Source organism: Hylobates moloch, unplaced genomic scaffold (genome assembly GCF_009828535.3).
Source record: "Hylobates moloch isolate HMO894 unplaced genomic scaffold, HMol_V3 SCAFFOLD_16, whole genome shotgun sequence".
NCBI classification, from domain to species: Eukaryota; Metazoa; Chordata; class Mammalia; order Primates; family Hylobatidae; genus Hylobates; species Hylobates moloch.
In genome coordinates this window covers 40,562,791-40,583,786 of record NW_026652291.1, presented here as the reverse complement: position 1 = coordinate 40,583,786, position 20,996 = coordinate 40,562,791, and the positions used below count along the sequence as shown (strand labels likewise).

The following is a 20,996-nucleotide window of genomic DNA, read 5'->3' as shown; positions in this document are numbered from 1 at the left end:
ATTGTCTTCTCCTCCTCGCCAGGGCTTTCCTCTGTAGTTCCTGATCATCGAGTTTCATCCCTCCACGAAAATTGCTTTCTTGAGGGTCACTTGAGCCTCTTCCAAGGCTAACAGCCTTCAGGCACTCCTTTCCGATGTTAGACATGATTAACCATCCTTTTCTCAAAGCTGGATTTCCACGGCCTTGGATTCTCCTGGCTCTTCATCCTCATTGTGCTGTGATATCGCAGTCACATTTACTAGATTCTCTTCCTCCACCCGCCCCTTCAATGTTGGCATTACCCAAAGTTAAGGCCTCTCTTCTGTTCTCTCATGTGATCCTCTCCCCTTTCTGTGCTGAGAGCTGTCAAATCGATACCCCCCAGCCCAGCCCCTCCTGGGCTCAACTTGCTACAGCAGCTCCACAGAACACGTTGCAGCTGCTTCCCACTTAACACGGTTAACACTGAATTCTTTCTTTGTACCTCCTCCCTACTCCCAGGGTGCCTCTTTCTTTTAAGACTTTAATCTCAGTAAATTAGCAACAACAACCTCCCAGATACCTGAGCTAGAAAACTCCAGCCACACTCAGCGGCTCTCTCCCTCCCCTTAAGTGCCAGTGGGCACCACACACCTACAAGTTTTTTAAGAACTAGCAAAAATGCTTTAAGACTTGAAAAATACTATCTTATAAGTACAAAATTAAGATCATATAATCAAAATTAAGAATAATTCTAAAATCCTTTCAAATATTTCTGAGAACAAAAATGTTTTATTAGCCTGGGTAACATAGTGAGACCCCATCTCTGTAAAAACATTTTTGTTCTCAGAAATATTTGAAAGGATTTTAGAATTATTCTTAATTTTGATTATATGATCTTAATTTTGTGCCCACTGGCACTTAAGGTGGTGGCCTGGGCGTGGTGCCTCACACCTGTAATCCCAGTATTTTGGGAGGCCGAGGTGGGCAGATAACCTGAGGTCAGGAGTTCAAGACCAGCCTGGCCAACATGGTGAAACCCCATCGCTACTAAAAATACGAAAAATTAGCTGGGAGTGGTAGTGGGCACCTGTAATCCCAGCTACTAGAGAGGCTGAGGCAGGAGAATCGCCTGAATGCAGGAGGCGGAGGTTGCAGTGAGACTGTCACAAAACAAACAAACAAAAAGCTAAAACAAATAAACAACAATAACAACAACAAAAAACACACCCCATGATATTTAATATGAGATATTGGCAAATTTGAATATCTTTGGTCCTTTATGTGGTAGGGCCTGAAAATACTGACGCTGGATCCTACCTCACATAGAAAGTACAGATACTCTGACTTCTCAGAAGCTCTTGAATTCACCACCTCCCTTCCATTCCTACTGCCCTAGTTTAGACCCTCTTGAGTCCTTTGTTATATTTCTGCAGGGTGTCCTAAAACATAGCTGGTTGTATGTCACTCCCTAAAACATAGCTGGTTGTATGTCACTCCCTAAAACATAGCTGGTTGTATGTCACTCCCCTAAAACACAGCTGGTTGTATGTCACTCCTCTGTTGATGGTGCCCCAAGATCTGGGTCCCTGGTCGAAACCAATCTTGGCTTCCTGTAGACCAGGGGTGTCCAATCTTGTGGCTTTCCTGGGCTGGACTGGAATAATTGTCTTGGGCTACACATAAAATACACTAACACTAATGATAGCTGATGAACTAAAAAAAAAAAAAAATTGCAAAAGATTCTCCTAACGTTTTTTAAAAGTTTATGAATTTATGTTGGGCCACATTCAAAGTTGCCCTGGGCCACATGCAGCCCACAGACCATGGGTTAAACAAGCTTGTGTAGACCCTGGAGCATTCTGCAGCCCGCCCCACAATGGCAACTACCTGGCTCTACTTTGTGTCATGCTACAAACCTCTCAAGAGCAGAGAACTGTGCCTTAGCCAATGACCTCTTTGCTTTCCACACAGCCTAGCATATAACAGACAATAACATGTCCTGAGGAGCAGCCGCTTCTTGTCCCCACCTCCCTGCATCATTTCTGTCTCTGCTCCACTGCTACTTGGTCCTCCATGTCATTGCTGTGCACATAGTAGATTCTAGGTCTTAACTAGACAAACTTGAAAGCCATTAAAAAATGCTTGGTTTCAATTCACCATAACCATTCTCCCTAGAATCCTAGATTTCAGACAGTGAGAATAGCATCGGCTTTTGGGTCAAGTAGATCTGGGTACAAATCTGAAGTCAGGCACTTAATTGACTCTGTGAATCAAAGCAAACTTCACTTGACTAGTCTTAGCCTCCTCATCAGTAAAATGGCAATTACAATATCACACTGAATGGACTATTGTGAGAATTAAATGAGTGAAGGTATTTGAAGCCCTAGCATGGCAGCTGACATATGACAGAGGCCCATAAGTACATAGCATCAGCAAATAGAAGCAGAGTCTCAGATTTCTCATATTATTACTTTGGCATCATGAATTCAGGACTCAAAATCCATGGTGCCGCTTATAATTCTGAAACTCATCGTGAAGAAATAGAAGGAGCATAAGATATTACACAGCTGATACGAATGAAATAGGTCAGGCCAGGCATGGTGACTCATGCCTGTAATCCCAACACTGTGGGAGGCCAAGGCAGGAGGATCACTTGAGCCCAGGAGTTCAAGACAAGCCTGGGCAACATAGTGAGACTTCATCTCTTTTAAAAAAAAAGGCCAGGTGTGGTGGTGCATACCTGTAGTCCTAGCTACATAAGAGGCTGAGGCAGAAAAATCACTTGAGCTGAGGAGTTCAGGGATGCGGTGAGCTATGATTGCATCACTGCGCTTCAGCCTGGGCAACAGAGCAAGACCCCATCTCAAAAACAGAGAAATGAAAGAGGTCAACCTCTATGTCCTAATATGGAAAGACGAACAAGGTGTTTCATCATTAAGTCAAAAGGACAAGTTACAATGTAGTATGAAAAAATAAATGACCACAGCATACACAGATACATATATATACCTATACAAACACATATCTGTATCTATGTGTATATGTCTATATGTGCCTGGAAAATCTCTAGAGAATAGACAAGAAATTGTTAATAGTTGTTACCTGTGCCTCTTCTGCAGTAATAAGTCTAGGAGTGCCATTTATACTCTTTGGTACTGTTTGAATTATTTTTACCCTGGGTAAAAATAACATGTTCATGTTATAATTCCTAAAAACTGGTTTTTAAAAAGTTATAGAAGATGAAGAAGGAGAGGGAAGGAGAGATACAGGCAGGAAAGAAGGTCTGGGCCACGGATCAGGAGACCAGGGTTTCACTCAAGAGTCCTGCACTGATTATGCAAGCTCATGCCAATCACTCCCCTCTGGATCTCCTTTATTGGTAAAATAAGGGAGCTGAACAAGATGCTCCTCAGGGACAATTTCCATTAGATAATGTTTGCAAGATGCTTGGCGTAGATTTTATCTATAGAACATCTCTCTTTGATGAGTCTTGATGCTTTAAGCATCAGGTCTTAGAAAAAGGACAATGTATACACGATTTCATTTTGACCCACCTTCACATTTCAGTGAGAAAGCATTCCCACCGTCTTACAGACAGAGAAACCAAGTATAGACTGTAATGATCACTTGCCAACCAAATACACTGCTCACCAGACTCTGCTGTTCACAAAGAGTTATGACTGCCAGGAGTTTTATAGCTCCCAATTCATTCGGTGCCTCTTCTGCAGAGGAGGCACACAGCTTATGCAAAACAAGCAGAAGGCACTCTACGCTGGTAGAAGCAGGGTGAGATGTAAAGTGACTTCCTCTGGGTCAGAGCATAAACAAAGCTCACTCCCAGCATATTTAGAAGTATTGAACCCTTGGGATCAACTCCGCATCCCTCCCCCACCTGGACTGAAAGCTTCACCTTGAAGACGCGTTTCACTGCAGTCATTTTCTGAGCGTTTTCTGGGTCAGATGCAGTGAAAGCAGCTAAACCGAGGCTGCCAATGGAGTTGCAACATTGAGAACACCGTACTAAGTACCAGCTCTACCATGCACCCACTGGGCTCACCAGCGACCATGGTAAGAAGGGCCTGGCTAGCCTGGATCCATGGAGTACTCTTTCAGTCTCCTGGGCAAAGTGACTTCGCAGAGCTTTGAAACGCAAATGACCCCGTTTGCCCTCACAGGTATAGGTCTCTGCCTTGCAGAGGGTACTGGCTTCCTCTCCCAGAGCAGCTGCTTTGATTCTACCATCTTACTTCACTCCCCATACCTGCAAACACCTTCATTCCTCCCATCACTTCACACAGTGAAGAACCCTCCTGTGTCAACTTTAGGTTGAACATTTGGGCATCAAGATTTCCCAACAGTTCCAGAAAGCGGTTACAGAATGCAAACACCCACCTTGCAGAGAAAGGCAGAGCCTGCTCTACTGACTCTACAAGCAGCAGCCTGGATTTTAAATTAGAAAAACGGAGACCATGGTGTGGCTAAAACACCACAAAGTAAAACATCTATGAAATGAATAAGACTGTTCACTTGAAGAGCATGCAGTGAGGCCACTAACTAGTAGTCAGCCTACTGGTGACCTTCACAATGGCACCTAGTAATCCTCAAGATGGGGTGATGATCACTGGCATTCATGACATTCCAGAGCTTCTAGAAGCTGCTAATTGTTTATCCCACCCTCACTGTCAGCTCTCCATCGAGTTTGCTGACTGTTATCTGCTTATTGCTGGCCTCAGGATACCCGGCAGAGCTCAATGGGGTCTTCAGTTGTCTTGGCCAAGTCCATTCCTCTGTCTCGCTGCCCTCAGGTTCCCCTCACAAGGCCTAACTTTGTCCCCTGCCCTTCTTTATCCCGGGCACATCTTGCCAAGGCCTTTGAGGGCTTTCCGCTTATCAGCTCCTCTCAGACCCCACCACATACTCAGAGGCCTCGTAGCTCCACTCACCACCTCTGGAAGTTAAATACCAGCTCCTATCAGTCACTGGGTGCAGGACGAGGCAGGAGAAGAGAGCGGCTGGATTGCAGTGGGAGTGCATCCATGACAGAGAGTTTTGTTGAAAGGAACAAAACAGGCTCAGAGGCCTGAGCAAGCAGAATTCGGGTGAGTCCAGCCATTGGTGAGGCTCACTTTTTGTCCGGGTAAGGCAGAAATGAGGGCAGAACAAGTCAACCAAAAAATACTGTAATATATTACAAGGTAGTTCCTACTTTGACATGCCTTAAGGACAAACAATAAACAGATTAACTGTACCCAGAAAAACAAAACCTCTATACATGAATTTTCAGTCTTTTTTTTCTGAAGTGTTTTTCTTAACTCTTTATTGTTATGAAACAAATCTTGTGTCCATGGATCTGAAACGCCCACTCAAAGAGCCTTTCATAGCTGCATTCTGAGGGTCAGCTTCAAACATTCACTGAAAAATGAGGTGGGAGTGACTGTATTCTGGATGAATAAATTTTTCTAGCAATAGACATATCTGACAATGTAAGTTAAAATCAGCCATTACTTGTTCCTCCAATAAATGGGAAACAGTGGAGAATATAGAGGTGGAAGACAGCCTCCACTCAAGTCTAAAGCAATCCTCTTCCCTCCTCACCTCCATCCCATCCATAGTGTCTTCCATTAGCCCCTCTTCATAATCTTCTATAGGTCATTAATTTCTGGATTATTTACAGTACCTAATATTCTTGAAATCTCCCTCTATCACCCAATTCAACTTGTTTCTTGAGCACTGCACGTAAGCCAGGTCCCCAAGTCCCCAAGGACATCAGACACCGTCTCTTCCTCAAGGAACTAATAATCTAGAGGTGAGTCAGGCCTGTCCATGAGCAGCCAGGCTACAGTGTGGACAGCAAAAGAGGAGGGAATGTGTGTCTTCTGGGGTCACAGAAGAGGGAAAGAAGTTTCAAGAGAGCTTCAAAAAGGGGTTATAGCTGATGGGGGTCTTAAGGCATATATGTGTAAGAGTTCATGGCTATGCTGGGTGCAGAGGCTTATGCCTGTAATCCCAGCACTTTGGGAGACCGAGGCGGGCACATCACCTGAGGTCAGGAGTTCGAGACCAGCCTGGCCAACATGACGAAACCCCGTCTCTACTAAAAATACAAAAATTACATGGGCATAGTGGTAGGCACCTGTAATCCCAGCTACTCGGGAGGCTGAGGCAGGAGAATCACTTGAACCCAGAAGGTGGAGGCTGTAGTGAGTCGAGATCATGCTACTGTACTCCAGCCCTCCAGCCTGGGCAACAGGATGACTGTCTCAAAAAACAAACAAACAAACAAGCAAAAAAACAGTTCATGTCTGAGGAAAGAGAAGAAAGATTCTAGGCATAGAAAAAGTGGCAGCAAAGTCATGGAGGCAGGAAAATGAGCCTGAAGTTGAGCAAGTCACAAGCATCCAAGGCAAGGTAATGGAGAAGGAATGAAGCTAGGAAGAGAGGTCGGAACAGATCATGGAGGCCCGTGCCTGCCCCTTTACACTTTATTTTGGGGTAATGGGGAACCATTGAGGGTTTTATAGCAGTAGAATGACTCAGTCAGACTTAGGTTTTTAAAAATAATTCTGAGGTCAGGGTGTGGGATGGGTTAGAAAGGTAGAGACTGAAGGCCTAAAGGCCAATTATTATTCAAACATAAGAATAGTGACAGTGGAAATTAAAAGAAAGAAACTAATTTGAAAATTTTAGAGGAAAAACAGGCAGCCAAGTAGATGTGGAAGTATGGGGGGGGGGGGAAGAAAGACCAAAAATGGTGTGAGATTCTTACTTGGGGGGATGGTGACAACATGAGCCTAGCTATAAAAAAAAAAAAAAAGGCAGAAAAGCAGATTTGGGGTGAAGAAGGGAAGCAAGAAGTCCCACGATGACATGGTGAGCTTGAGACATCTCTACAGAAGCAAATAAAGACAGCAGCAGACTGCTGTGAAGCTGATCTGGGACTGAGGAGGTCAGACTAGAGATAAGGATTCAGACCTATTGGCAATCCCAACAATTAAAAGCTGGCAGAGAGGAAGGAACAACAACAAACGTAGCAGCAGTGGTAAACAAGTTAGGAGGGAAAAAAGGAGCGCCCAGCTCACAGAAGCCGAGGGAGGGCAGAGGTTCAATGGGAGAGTGGTCAAATGTTGTGGAGAAGTTGGAAACCTCAGGTCTGGAAGGAGGCTATTGCATTTGACAATAATTCTGACCTTTTCTAAAGCAGTTTTGGTACAGCTGCCTTATGAGAGTGGGTATATTGTGCAGTACTAATTAGCATCTCCATCCTCAGATGTCAAATAACTACATTGGAAGTAGGATTCAGAATATTAATTATTTATTAAATGCTAATAAGGGGGATTCAAGTCTATTAGGTTTAGTCATTGCAAATATAAAGCAATATATAAAGGTAGGCAACTAATTACCTCTATAATTTCAAACCATTAAAGATGCAGGATTAAAAAAAAATGCTGAGAATTAAGAGTCATGTAGTGTTGGCTTCCACCCCAATATGAGCAGGCACAGTGGTTCAAAGCAAGCACTCTAGAATAAACACACATGGGTTCAAGTCCAGCTATTACCTTACTTGGTGGGTATTCATGGTTAACTTAACTCTTCCAAGTCTGATTGTAAATAATAAATATACATGAAAACTCTCAGCATAGTGACTACCACATAACTTTCTCAATAAATGTGGACTTATTGTTATAATAAACTCATTAGCGGCCGGGCGCGGTGGCTCACGCTTGTAATCCCAGCACTTTGGGAGGCCGAGGCGGGCGGATCACGAGGTCAGGAGATTGAGACCACGGTGAAACCCCGTCTCTACTAAAAAATACAAAAAATTAGCCGGGCGTGGTGGCGGGCGCCTGTAGTCACAGCTACTCGGAGAGGCTGAGGCAGGAGAATGGCGTGAACCCGGGAGGCGGAGCTTGCAGTGAGCCGAGATCGCGCCACTGCACTCCAGCCTGGGCGGCAGAGCGAGACTCCGCCTCAAAAAAAAAAAATAATAATAATAAACTCATTAGCATAACAATGCCTTGTATCCAACTTAAAATTATAAGAACTTAGTTACATGTAATTTCAAACATTCATTCTTTAATTTTTTGTGAGCTCCACACTCTAACCAAATGAGCTAACTGGCCACATGATTATTTTTTAAAAAATTTTTAATTAATATATTTATTTTGAGATGGGGTCTCACTTTGTAGTCCAGGCTGGAGTTCAGTGGCATGATCGTAGCTCACTGCAGCCTTGAACTCCTGGGCTCAAGCAATCCTCTGGCCTCAGCCTCCTAAACAGCTGGGACTACAGGTGTGAGCCACTGTGCTTGGTCAGATTTTTAAAATTTCTTTTTTTTTTTTTGAGACAGGGTCTCACTCTGTCACCCAGGCTGGAGTGCAGTGACACAATCATGGCTCACTGCAGCCTCAACTTCCTGGGCTCACGTGATTCTCCCACCTTAGCCTCCTGAGTAGCTGGAACTACAGGCACATGCCACGATGCGCAGCTTTTTTTTTTTTTTTTTAAATTTTTGTAGAGACAGGTCTTGCTATGTTGCCCAGGCTGGTCTCAAACTCCTGGGCTCAAGCGATCTGCCCACCTCAGCCTCCTAAAGTGCTGGGATTATAGGTGTGAGCTGCCGTGTCCAGCCTAATTTTTTAATCAACAAATATTTCTGAGCCACTCCCGTCCATGTATAAAGCATGGCTCTAGGTGCTGAGGTTTTTTTTGTTTTGTTTTGAAGCATGAGACTCAGTTCCCCATTGCAAGAAGCTTGAACAGTGTAGAAGGCAAGTTGACAATTACAAAACAAGATGATCCACCTGTAAGAAAGGAATGAAAAAGGTACTGTAAAAATATAAAGGAGGAAGCAATCAGCGCTACCCCAGGACCTGGTAAGGAAGAGGGGCTGTCAGGCAAGGTTACAAAGGGAAGGCAACATGTAAGTTTTACAGAGGAATCCGCAAGGAAAATTTTAAGGATAATAATAAATGTTAAGACACCATCACAATCACACACACAAAAAGCCCTGGAAAAAAAAAAAAAAAAAAAAAGTCAGAGAAAGAGGAAGTTCTTTGCCCAAGGGCAAACAGCAAGAGAAAAGGAGCTGGAAGCAACCCAGACTCTTGTCATCCAGCTCAAGGAGATTTTTTAGCTGAAATAAAACATCGCATAATATTTACACCCTTCCCCACCTGAGCTTGGGCTACATGCTCTACAAAGCAAATTAAACATCTCCTGCCTGTCCTCTAAAAGTCTACAATCTAAAAATAGGCACACTAATAAATGAACAAATTCAAGAACTTTGATGACGAACTATCAGCCAAAGACAGGGTTCTGAAATAAATACTTCTCAAGTTCAGTTTGGCCCCCAAAATGAGGATGTTAATAAATTTTTGCCCTTCCCTTTGGAGATGTTAAATACCAAGGGGAAATATAAAAATTGCATGGAAGGTTTCCTTAAAAGATTATAAACAGAATTACTATGTGATCCAGCAATTTCACATCGAGGTCTATGTCCAAAAGAAGTGAAAGCAAGGTCTCAAGGAGACATCTGCCCACCCATGTTCACAGCAGCATTATTCACAATAGGCAAGAGTAGAAGGAATCCAAGTGTCCATAGACAGATGGAGGGAGAGTGAATGGAGAGTTAGTGTTTAGTGGACACAGTGCTTGCGTTTTGGAAGATGAAAAAAGTCCATCTTTTTCATGATGATGGGGAGGGATGATGGTGATGGCTGCACAGCAATGTGAATGTGCTTATGCCACTGAACTGTATGTACACTTAAAAATGGTTAAAATGGTAAATTTTATGTCACATATATTTGAGCAAATAACACACAGACACAAGGAAAGTTAATAATAATAAAAGAATTTATGATTATGTTCAAATAGGGTACATGTATCTAGCCCTAATTTAGCAAGTTTGAAGAAGGGAGAGATTCTGTGGAGTGGAGCATTCCAGGAAGAAGACACAGCCTTGAACCCAGGTTCTGACGGAAAACACTCCAAATCTGGGCGAAATGTTCAGGACTCAGTAAGCAGAAGTGGACAAACTTAGTTTAAGTAGAGGGTTTGTGATGGAAAGTGGTAAAAGAGTAGAAAAAAAGAGACTGGTGCCAGAATACAATGGCTCTTAAAAGCCAACTTTATGAGTTTGGAGTTCTACCTCTACCCAGAGAAGAACCACTGGTGGCTTTTGAGAAGGGGTGTTATGTGATGAACACAGTTGTTCAATGTGGAATGGTTTGGAGAGGGAGACCCTTAGTTGATAGAAAGTGGACTCCAGGTCACTTAACTTGAGGGCTACCAAGGTGACTACAAAGCCTACTAAATCTGAAACCAAACACGTGGTGTTGCTAGCTTAAAGCTATGACTTTAAAATGTATCAGGCCAAATGCTTGAACATGAATGGAATTCTTCTCAAAGCATACACAAAAACTGTTGACAGTGGTACCTTCTTAGAAATAGGGCTGAAGTTAGGAGAAGACTTTTACTCTTCATTGTATACCCTTGTATAATATGGATATATGTTTTAACTATGTACGTGAATTTATTTTATAATTTAAAAAGTTTTTTAAATAGGACAACCAGGAAGCATCAAAAAATATTTGGGCTTTAACCAGCCAATTCAAAACATTTCTAAAAATAAAGTGAAATATATTTCAATCTTGTTTCTCCCATATCTTAATCTCCATCACATAGTATAAACGTTGTGGGACTGATCTAAAAGTAACAGTACAAAGTACACAGCACATCTAAGGCTTTACTTCAAACAGATGTCATGAATCATCCCAAAATAAAAACACCTCCTTTTTGGTGTATTTAAATGAAAAGTCTGCCAGGGACTATTCCAAGTCAACATCTCAACAAAAACAGAAATAAAAAAAAAAAAATAGCCCATGGTACATTTGATAAAATACATCACCATCTCAGTAAACGACCTTTTTGTTCGTCCAGTTGTTCAGGCCAAAAACAATGGAATCATCTTATTCTTTTTCTCTCATCCTCTATATCCAAATGTGATAATCTCTATACTCAGAACCCAACTGCATCTCACCAGCACTATCATCTTGATCCATCCTCTCAGTCCTGAACCACCACAGTAGCTTTCATGAGACTCCTTGCCTCCACTCTTGTGACCCACAATCAATCCTCCTTAGGGCAGCCAGAAAGATCTGCTTGAAACACAAATCCGAACAAGTCACTTCCCTGCCCACAACTTCCAGTGGCTTCCTATGACACTTGGGCTAAAACTCAAAGGTCACAAAGCCTGCACCCTCAAGACCTGGTTTTCTCTCCAGCACTGTGGTCAGCTCTCCCCATGACGCCCTGCACTCAGGCCACACTGGCCTCTTTGCCATTGCTTGGACACAGAAGTGGCCCCACGTTGGGGGCTTCCCACTTGGTATGGTTTGTCTGTGTCTCCACCCAAATCTCATCTTGAATTGCAGCTCCCATAATCCCCACATGTCATGGGAGGGACCTGGTGGGAGGTAACTGAATCACAGGGGTGGGTTTTCCTGTGCTGTTCTCATAATAGTGAATAAGTCTCATGAGATCTGATGGTTTTATTAAGGGCAGTTCCCCTGAACACGCTCTCTTGCCTGCCACCATGTATGACATGCCTTTGCTCCTCCTTTGCCTTCTGCCATGATTGTGAGGCTTCCCCAGCCATGCTGAACTGTCATTCAATTAAACCTCTTTCCTTTATAAATTACCCAGTCTCTGGTATCTTTATTAGCAGTGTGAGAACAGACTACCACTCAACCTGAATCTCTTCTCCCAAACATCCCATGCCTCTCTCCCCACTTCATTTGAGTCTCAGCCCAAATGGAGCCCCATCAAATAGTGTTTTCCCAACCACCCTAACTGAAATAGTAGAACCACCCTTCTTTCCCTTCACATTGCTTTATTTTTCTTTTTAGCACTTGAAATTACAATATATATTTTTGTTGCTTGTCATTTAGTTCCTCTCTCCCCCAACTACAATGTGCACTCTATGACATCAGACATTTTTGCCACATTCACCGTTACATCCCCTGGGCCTACAGCATGTCTGGCAAATTAAATGAGAGCTCAGTAAATATTTGTTGAAGACTGACATACAAATCAAGGCCCCCAAGATAACTGGACAAAAAGAGGCTGCTGAAGTCCAAAATGAAGCACAAGCACAATAATGCCCAGTAAATTTGGGGTAAAGGAATGAAAAAGCCAAAACATCAATTAACAGGCAGATGAACCTTTCATATATCTATGGCATGCTACTGAGAATCCATTAATTCATGCTTTGGAACATCATCTGTGCATATTCCAGAGGGCCATTCTTGAGGTTCTGTGGCAATGGTAAAGGGTAATACCGTTAACAAGTTCTTCTCTCCAGAACCAATGAACTTATGTGGAATATTCTGCTGAAGAAAAAAAGCAACTGTGGTCTCAACCAGAAGGCCCAGAATATTCAATTACTCCACTGAGAAGACCTGGAAACAGCCCCAGCCCCAGAACTAGGTAACTGGGTCAAAGTCAGGTTTTGGAATAAACTACTAGAGGGGGCCTTGAGTATATAAATGTACATTTCTAATCCTGTTTTGTAACTGGAAACCAGGAATAATCAGATCTTTCCTTCATATGCTCATCATAAGATAAAATAAGATGATGTGTAGACAAAGTCATGCTAAAAATTGAGTGGACTATAGTTATCTGTGATCATCATCTTGTACTGGCTGGGATCTAATTCACTTTCTCTTCACCGCCACTGGTGAGCTTTGTCAACAAAGATTTCATCACACTCCTTTACGACTTAAAAACTTCCAGTGGCTCAAACTTCTTCACAGGTTTACCCCAACCACCTTTCTGGTCATACTTCCGCCATGTGGAACTATGCTTCATCCCCTAATCTAATCATGCTTTATTATCTGTGCTGGGCAATTGCCTAAACCCCCGGCCCCCTCATCCTCCCTTCTTCCATTACGTAAGTCCTAGGCACTTTCAAAGGTCTTCTCATTCCCCAACCTGAATGAGATGTTTCCTCCTGTACACTCTCTCTCTCAGGCATCCTGTTGAATCACTGCTTGTTTGCAAGGCCATTTTCGCACCAAATCAGTGATTCTCCATCTAATCTCTGTGTGTGCCTTCAGCACATAACAGTGTAAGACACGTGGTAGACACCCAATGTCTGCTTTTTTTGAATACATCTCAATTCCTTCTCGGGCCTTTCTACCTCTAACTCTCTATGATTTATGACTCAAAGTCAGTATTATGAAAGGCCTTTTCTTGCTTTTCCACCCTTCTGGAATATGCTGGAAGATGAAGCTAATTCTCCTAGGGTTCTTCTAGAAACAGGCTGGGACTCGGAAGAGGGACAGAATAAGGTTGCAGACTTCTTTCTGGTCCACATAATTTATGCCTTTAAAGTATGCTTTGTTTTATTTGAATTGTTATAAATTCTCAAATGAGACACGCCCATATTTAAGTCTGGTACAAATGGAAATGATTTTCAACGTATTCATTTTCAGAATTATTCAAGTTTCTTCTCCTTTTCACAATGGTGGAAACTCCTAAATTGACTATAATTCAAAGCAATTATTGTTCTTTAGCTGTCAAGGTGCCCTCTTATTCTCTTCATAAATATCCTGGATGATCTGAGCCTGGTTCAATGCAAAGCCTATTTTTTTTCTAGCCCTCTGCCTTTTCACTTGCTAAATTTATAACATTCAAATGAAAGAAAGGAAGCCCACTTTTGCCCCAACTGCTCACATGATATATGTCTGAGTTTTAATTGCCCTTGTAATTCTACCCTCAGCCAGGTCTGCGCAGGTACGGTGTGGAAATAAAACATTATGGCAAAGCCTGAGAAGGGCTTGCTGAGGTAGGAAGAAGAGGGCTTTGTAATATTTCCTGAAACCAGGAAAAGGAAAGAGAAAAATGAAAGGTGGTCTGGGAATTTAATAAGCTAGCCAGACAATTCATTAAGGAAGCATTTTCTGTCTATGACCACCTCAAGACTACGTGAGCTATAAAGGCTAGGGATCCCCTGGTGATTTGATATTCAGCTGAGGCTGGCTGAAAATGGAAGAATTTGGATCACTTGGCTGTCAATTAAGAAATACACGCAGCAACAGAGGGAAACACACTATGGCATTTTCTAAATATTTACCAAGGGGAGTTGGCAATCCGTGAGCGGAGCCAGATCTAACAGTGAATTCTCCTGACTGCCTCCTACGCTCTTCCTCAATCACTATCTCCATCTCCAAAACAGGTGACCTTCACCTAATGGGGTGAAGAAGGAAGCATCTCTGTGATAAACCCAGCAAATGCCACATGATGATTCTGGCACACAGACCATTGCATGTACTCTTCCTCCTCAGATTTCTTATCTAAAACAGAGGAGTAACCTATGATCTGTCTGTTAAAACCAACTGAGTCAATACAAGCTACTTCAAAGACAAAATTCTTTCCACAGTCATTTTTGGCTTGTGATATCCATATGGTTTCAGAACCCAGTATCCATGAACTTCCTTGCCAGTCCTCATTATATAATCAAATTTTTCATCAGCCCACATAGCACAGTTATTTTCACTCTTGATCCTCGCAAGTTCATTGATAAATGTTAATCTGTAGGTCTGAGGTTATTTTTTTAAATTCCGTAATTTTAAAATTCCATAACAAAGAAATGTATTTTAAATCACTTTTTAATTAATTCACGAATTAGAGATGGCGCCTCATTCTGTTGTCCAGGCTGGAGTACAGTGGCACAATCATAGTTCAGCCTCTCTAACTCCTGGGTTCAAGCAATCCTCCTCCCTTAGTCTCCCAAATAGCTGGGATTATAGGCATAAGCCGCTATACCTGGCTTTTTTATATCACTTTTTTGTTTGTTTGAGACACAGTCTCGCTTTATTGTCCAGGCTGGAGTGCAGTGGCACCATCTTGGCTCACTGCAACCTCTACCGCCCAGGTTCAAGCAATTTTCCTGTCTCAGCCTCCTGAGTAGCTGGGATTACAGGTGCCCACCACCACACCAGGCTAATTTTCGTATTTTTCATAGAGAGGGGGTTGGCCAGGCTGGTCTTGAACTCCTGAGACCAGCCTGACCAGCATGGTGAAACCCCATCTCTACTTTAAATCTCCCACTGGTCATGTTTCCTCCTTTTCAGGTCTTGAGCAGAGAGTAAAATTTTGTGTTTGATTTTGAAATTAAAGTGCTGCTCTTCAAGAACAATTTGGTGATTGGGTTTAGTTTAAAACACGTATCTGACAGTTTCAATAGTTCTCTAAAGTCCTTCCCCATGCCCCCCAAAAATGGACATAATTACTTAAGATTTCCTGTCTCTAGATCGTAATGTGTATAACTATTGTTTTAATATATATACATGTGTACACCTTACAAGCAATGGGGGAGATTATAGAACAGTTGAGTTTAAAGCTTGAGACTGCCTTCTCTCCTGCTTATCCTCGATACCTTTTCTTTAAGATTTCACTAAAATGAAAGTACTAGATATTAAAAACACATCCTCTCATAATCTCCTCCAAAGGAAATAAAATCTCAGTAGTTTGGTTAGGCAGAACTTCAGGAAATAAACCATATTGGCCTTGAGAGTGAGATAGGAAAGAAATGAGCTCGAGTGATAAGTATGGGTGCCACAGCTACACATCAATGATCAGGTACATTCAGTTAGGTCTTGCCTTTACGCAAGTAAGTGTGCATTTGGAAGGCTGGGTTCAGTGACCTCCCAAATCCCTTCCCTCTCCAATAGTGTTTGCCTCATGAATTTTTTATAGTCATCCTCTGTCCTATCACACTGTCCCTATGTATCATCAAGCCCTCCTGGCCACTTCCAGGACTGAAAGGAAAATCTGTTCTTTAAGAAAAAAAAAAAAAAAAAAAATCCATGCTTTGACTCCTGCCAAAATTATAGTTCTGTCCTTGAAACAATGACCTGAAAATAATGGGCAAGGCTAAAAACCTCTGAGCAAATATTAGGCCCAATAAATGCCCAATATTGTCTTCAGATAATATTTTTTAAGCTCCTCTGATACAAGCAGAGCTATTACCTGAGGTCCTAGCAATGAAGATTATGAAGCTAGAAGACAAACAGTCAAATCTTCCCAACTTGTACTCTATATTCCCTGCTGAGTGTCTAACCTTAAAAAGAAGGTAGAACCAAACAAACTGAGTTTGAATCCTAGACCCATCTCTCATTAGCTGGGTAATATGAAGCAAGTTATTCAATCTTCCTGAACCTGTTTCCTTACTTGTAAAATGCTGATATGAGCTACCTTATAGAGTTACCATGACAATTAAATTGGATAATATAGAGAAAACGCTGAGCATTCATTTGTTGGTTTCCCCATTCATTCAACAAAGGTTAACTGAGGTTCCACTACCAGCCAGGTACTGGGTACAACAACATAAAAGACAGAATAAATAAAAGCTATTATTATTTTTATTTACCAAAAACAGTTTCCAGAGCTGCGGCAGACCTGTCAAACTTTGACTTTAGTTCAAAACTTTCATTCACACCTAGCTTGCCTAAAATACTCATTTTTATTTTGCCAAATGTGATCCCAGGTAGGAGTCTTGCTCCTGTCATACCTTCACCCCCAAAACTAGTCATCTAGCAGGCGTTCTGCTATAGGACACCTTCAGAACACTTGGAAGAAGCATTGATCAGAGCCAAAGGTGGTATCCCAACTCTCTTCTGGGCAAGCCACTCAGGAGAACTTGATATGCCTGTGCTACAAGGCCCATTCTGGATGCCTGGGAGTCCTTGGGTGCTTACAATTCCATGAGTGGACTCTGAGTCTTCCCAGAACTCAAGATTAATAGGACTGGCTCATCCCCAATCATTGCCACTGGGGCACTGATAAAGCTAAGAGCAACAGCTGGGTCTAAAAGCCACATTTTCATGAGGGTTTATGTCTTTCAATGGCGCTTTACTCTAGAGTTTTTGATAAAATTCTGTATAAATGACCCACCTCTGGAGTTGGTAAGTTTCAAGGCTGGTGGGCTCTTCTTCAACATAAGATTAACATTCCCTTTCTTGGCTAGCCTGCAAGCTTCCAGGCAAGCACAGGCCTAGCTGTGTTAGGTGCTGGACATTCAGCATACATTAACAATCATTTTGCACTTAGAAAAAAAAAGGTGTTTTCAGTTGCATTTTGGAACCTGGGACTCAGAGCAAAAGTATAAAAGTTGGATCCTGAAATAAGAAATGACCTGCCTTGGGTTATAGTGGGGGAAGGGGTGGGCGAAGAGGGAATTCTAGAATAAAATTCAGAGCCATCTGTGAAGCTAAGGATAGGACAGTGGACAGTTGAGCTGTGCCTAAAAATCTTTGATTTGCAGACTCCTCTCATTAGGGAGCCGCCTGAATCTCTTTCCTTAGAAACTAAAATACGGATCGTGACTACCTCCAGGCAGGGGTTTTGCATGACTGCCTCCTACCTGGAGGTGACAGCCTAGTCTCTCCCCACAGAAATTCTCAGTACAAAAAGACTGTCACTATATTCCCCCACCCCACCCCCCAATCTGATGCATCTAAAATTTAGATGTACAAAAAACAGTGGCTTCTTTTCATTTGCCTTACTCCTGGCTGGCGCCTCTAATTGCTCACTGAAAACAGTGGTTTGGATATTAATAGGCTATAACTCAAGGCCCTACCTGAAGCTCGTTGTCAGGGAAACAGTACTCCAGCCCCGCAGCTGCTTCCCCAGCCTGGGAAGTACGGATGAGTTGGTGGGAGTTGGGGATTGTTTTACAGCTTCTGTTATTTCTCCCACTTCCTGCTATTTCTCAAGACCAAGTTAGAGGAAGAGGGGAAACTGGAGAGGAGGGTGAGGGTAGAGTAGCCTGGAGAAGCTTAGAGGAAGAGAGGAACTCTTTGGGAGAGGAAAGACTAGGGGTCCTTGAAGTATGGCTTGGGGCACTAGGATCTTTCCTCCCTCGGTCTACACGGGGTCACTCTCTGTGTGGTTCCCAGCGCCCGGAGGCCCGGCCCCCTCTGCTGCCCTCACCTGTCCCTCCTGCCTGGGCGCTGGGCGGCCGGGGGAAAGCGCAGCCAAGTTCCCCAGAAGAGGGATATGAGCGGCCACAGGGCTGAGAAGCTGGACAGAAAAAGGCAGAGAGAGCAGCGCGGCGGTCGGACGGGCTAGAGGCGCAATACCCCTTCGCTCCCAGGCCGGGGTCCTGGAGAAGGCGTACAAGAACACGCACCCCCGTCACCCTCTCCCTGCGACCCGGGGTGACGGACTCTCCGGGATCCCGCTCTCCAAAGCTAGCACCAAGTGCCTCGGACGCCCGCGCGCGTTCCCGCGTCCCGGGATGATCTTTGCCGCAGCTGCCGGGCCTCCCGGGCCCCGCACCCCTCCCACCCCACGCCCGACAACCGGGGCTGGACTCCCACCCAGTCCTCTGGGCCCTGCACGTTAGGCACCCCCTGGGCCCAGTGCTCCTCTCAGCTGGGGCCGCGCGTCCCAGCCTTGCGCACCCGCACCCAGCTCCCTTGGCCGCCGAGCCCTCCTGGGACTCACCTGCCCTGGGACTGAAGCGGGGGCCACCCCGAGCCTGGGGGCGGCGGCGGCGGCGGCGGCGCAGGGGGAGGAGGGCAGAGCGGGGCTCCTGGCACAGCGGCCGCCGGGCGCCTGGTGCTGCCGAGCCGCGGACCCGCCCAGAGATATAAATAACATTATCTGAGGAGGGACATTCCTGCCGGGGGACATCGCTGCTGCCGGGACCAGATAGTCCCGCGGCGGGGGCGGGGAGGCGGGGCCGCAGCCTCCCGCAGCGCCAGGCCCAGCCCCCGCCTTCCCCACCCACTCACGCACCTGCCAATCAGCCTCCACGCCTGGGGGCACCTGCCGGGCCTCAGCCAGGCTCCTGGAACCTGCCTCTGCCTCCCCTCCAGCCGCTGAGCCTGGGGCGCCCCCATCGTCGTTCACTGCCCCTAACCCCGCGCCACCCCGAGCCCCCTGAGGCGGGAAGGGGGTTGGACTCTAGCTCGGGCCTAATTCGTGTGCTCGGAGAGGCGACCCTGGTGGCGAAAATGAGCCCTCCAGCCTTTCCCGCCCTGCATCCCCACTGCACACAGTTCGGTTTTTAAAATATATGAAAAGACATTTAGGCCATAGGGTGGGCGCGGCGGGTACCCAGGCGGTGACCTCCTGCCGTGGCGGGTTTGGGAGGGACAGATTGTTCCCGGGGGCTGGTGCATTAGAAAGCGCGCTCCCGGGCGGGCTTCTCCTGGCTGGCGGTGGGAGGGCAGGGGGCGGGCACTGGGCCCGAGGCCCCCACCCCCAGCCCGAGCTCAGTGTCGCTGTTTCTGCCCGAAAACCTAGTGTAATCAGGACGAACCAGGCAAAGCTGGCGGCGCGCAGCCTGCAGTCCCAAGGCGCTCGCACATTGTAGGGACTGTAATCAACAGGCAGGCTGCCACACCTGCCCACTGGCACCTCCTGGCCGGCCCGGGTCTCCGGGCGAGTGGGGGTGCCTCACTACAAGCCTGGATGAGGAGCGGCGCAGCAGGCCAGAGGAAATACTAGAACTGATGGTGCCAAAAAGGCATCTCCGAGTTGCCCCCGGAGACAGACTCAACAGAACACGGGCAGCTTGCAAGGCAGTCCATTTTCTTGACTTTCTAACGATACAAGGTCATTGTTCAGTAAGGTTTACGTGTATGCCTTGCGGTAGCTTTCATCTCTTTTCTCCACCTGCAGTGCCTGGGTTGATTTCTCACCAGCTATCAATGCAGGTGATCTCAGGTATTATGGAAATGGCCGTGGAGATTAAAAGCGCATAGATGCTGAAAGAAGTTTTAACTTTTACTGATGCTGCCTGGTGTTCTTAACAAGGGAACAGTCTTACTCCTGAGTTATTTGCTTGGGAGTATAATTGTGCTGTTTTCCAGAATTCACCCAGGAAAGGGGTGTTTAATTGCCAGATGTTCGAGTTTAGTTTATATATTGAACATATGCAAAGATACTTCACTTCCTGCTGCAGTCCCACTTCTTGAGGGTGGGCATTTAGACACCGAGATGTGCTGAGTGGGACAAACGCCCCAGTATTACAAAGCCACAGAATTCTTCACTCTGCCCTCCTCTTGGCTGGACCCTTATTACAGCTCAATTTTCCAAGAGACACTAGTAATATGGGAAAGAGGACACAAAAACATTCATGGTCATCGATAGATTAGCAGTGATCCCCTCCTCCCCTTTGTTGACAACATTTAAGAATGCATTTGTCTATTACTGAGTTAAAAGCAGAAAGTTCTGTTTTGTGAAAAAAAAATATTTAAAAGTCAAATTCTGGCAAGGAAAGCTCAAGAAAAACAGGCCAACTTCAAAAGCTGAGACTATTATACATCTCAAGCAGAAATTCTTGATCTATTTTTGATAGAAAAAAATGGAGGGAAATTATGTATTTATGGTTTTTTAAAACCTTGTATGAATAAACTTATTAGATAAATTCATGGTTCTCTAGAATGGTGGTTCTGCAGCTACGTAATTATATACTATGCAAGCCAGATAATTCCTTAGTTATAGGTCCGTGGCACTGAACTAAATAGTTGCGTACATATTTTTCTTTGTAGCCTTAAAATTTATAATTTTCAACCATAAGAAAAAATTAATACAATAAAAGCTCCAAATCAGCAGATTACCCCAACATTTTACAAACCAGCTCAGCTGCTTTAGTTATCTCCACTTTAGCTGAAAGCTAAATAATTCAATACAACCTCATTTGCTACAGAGCGTGTTATCCTGACAGCATCCCCAAATGCTCTACAGCTAATAGAGTTACAGTGAAATGATAAATCAGAACTGAGGGAGAGAGGAAATTTAGGCTTGCAGTGAGGAAAGGGCATTGTCACATAATAGGGAAAGGGGAACAGATTCTCTGTGGCCAGGAATGAGAAATTGGGAGAATAAAAGAAGGGAGAAAGGTTGGGCATGGTGGCTCACACCTGTAATTCCAGTACTTTGGGAGGCCGAGGCAGGCGTCCCACTTAAGGTCAGGAGTTCAAGACCAGCCTGGCCAACATGGCAAAACCCCATCTCTACT

At 44.4% G+C, this 20,996-nt stretch overlaps 1 protein-coding gene across 2 annotated transcripts in view; it reads right to left on the bottom strand.

Annotated features, from left to right (window-relative positions):
- SPTB (spectrin beta, erythrocytic) overlaps positions 1–18,675 on the bottom strand; it is a 129,561-nt gene extending 110,886 nt beyond the window's left edge. For both annotated transcript variants that reach the window (XM_058429419.1, XM_058429420.1), the window contains exon 1: positions 18,473–18,675. The gene's annotated coding sequence lies outside the window, so the exon portion shown is untranslated. The remainder of the gene's footprint in view (positions 1–18,472) is intronic.
- Positions 18,676–20,996: the final 2,321 nt, after the last annotated feature.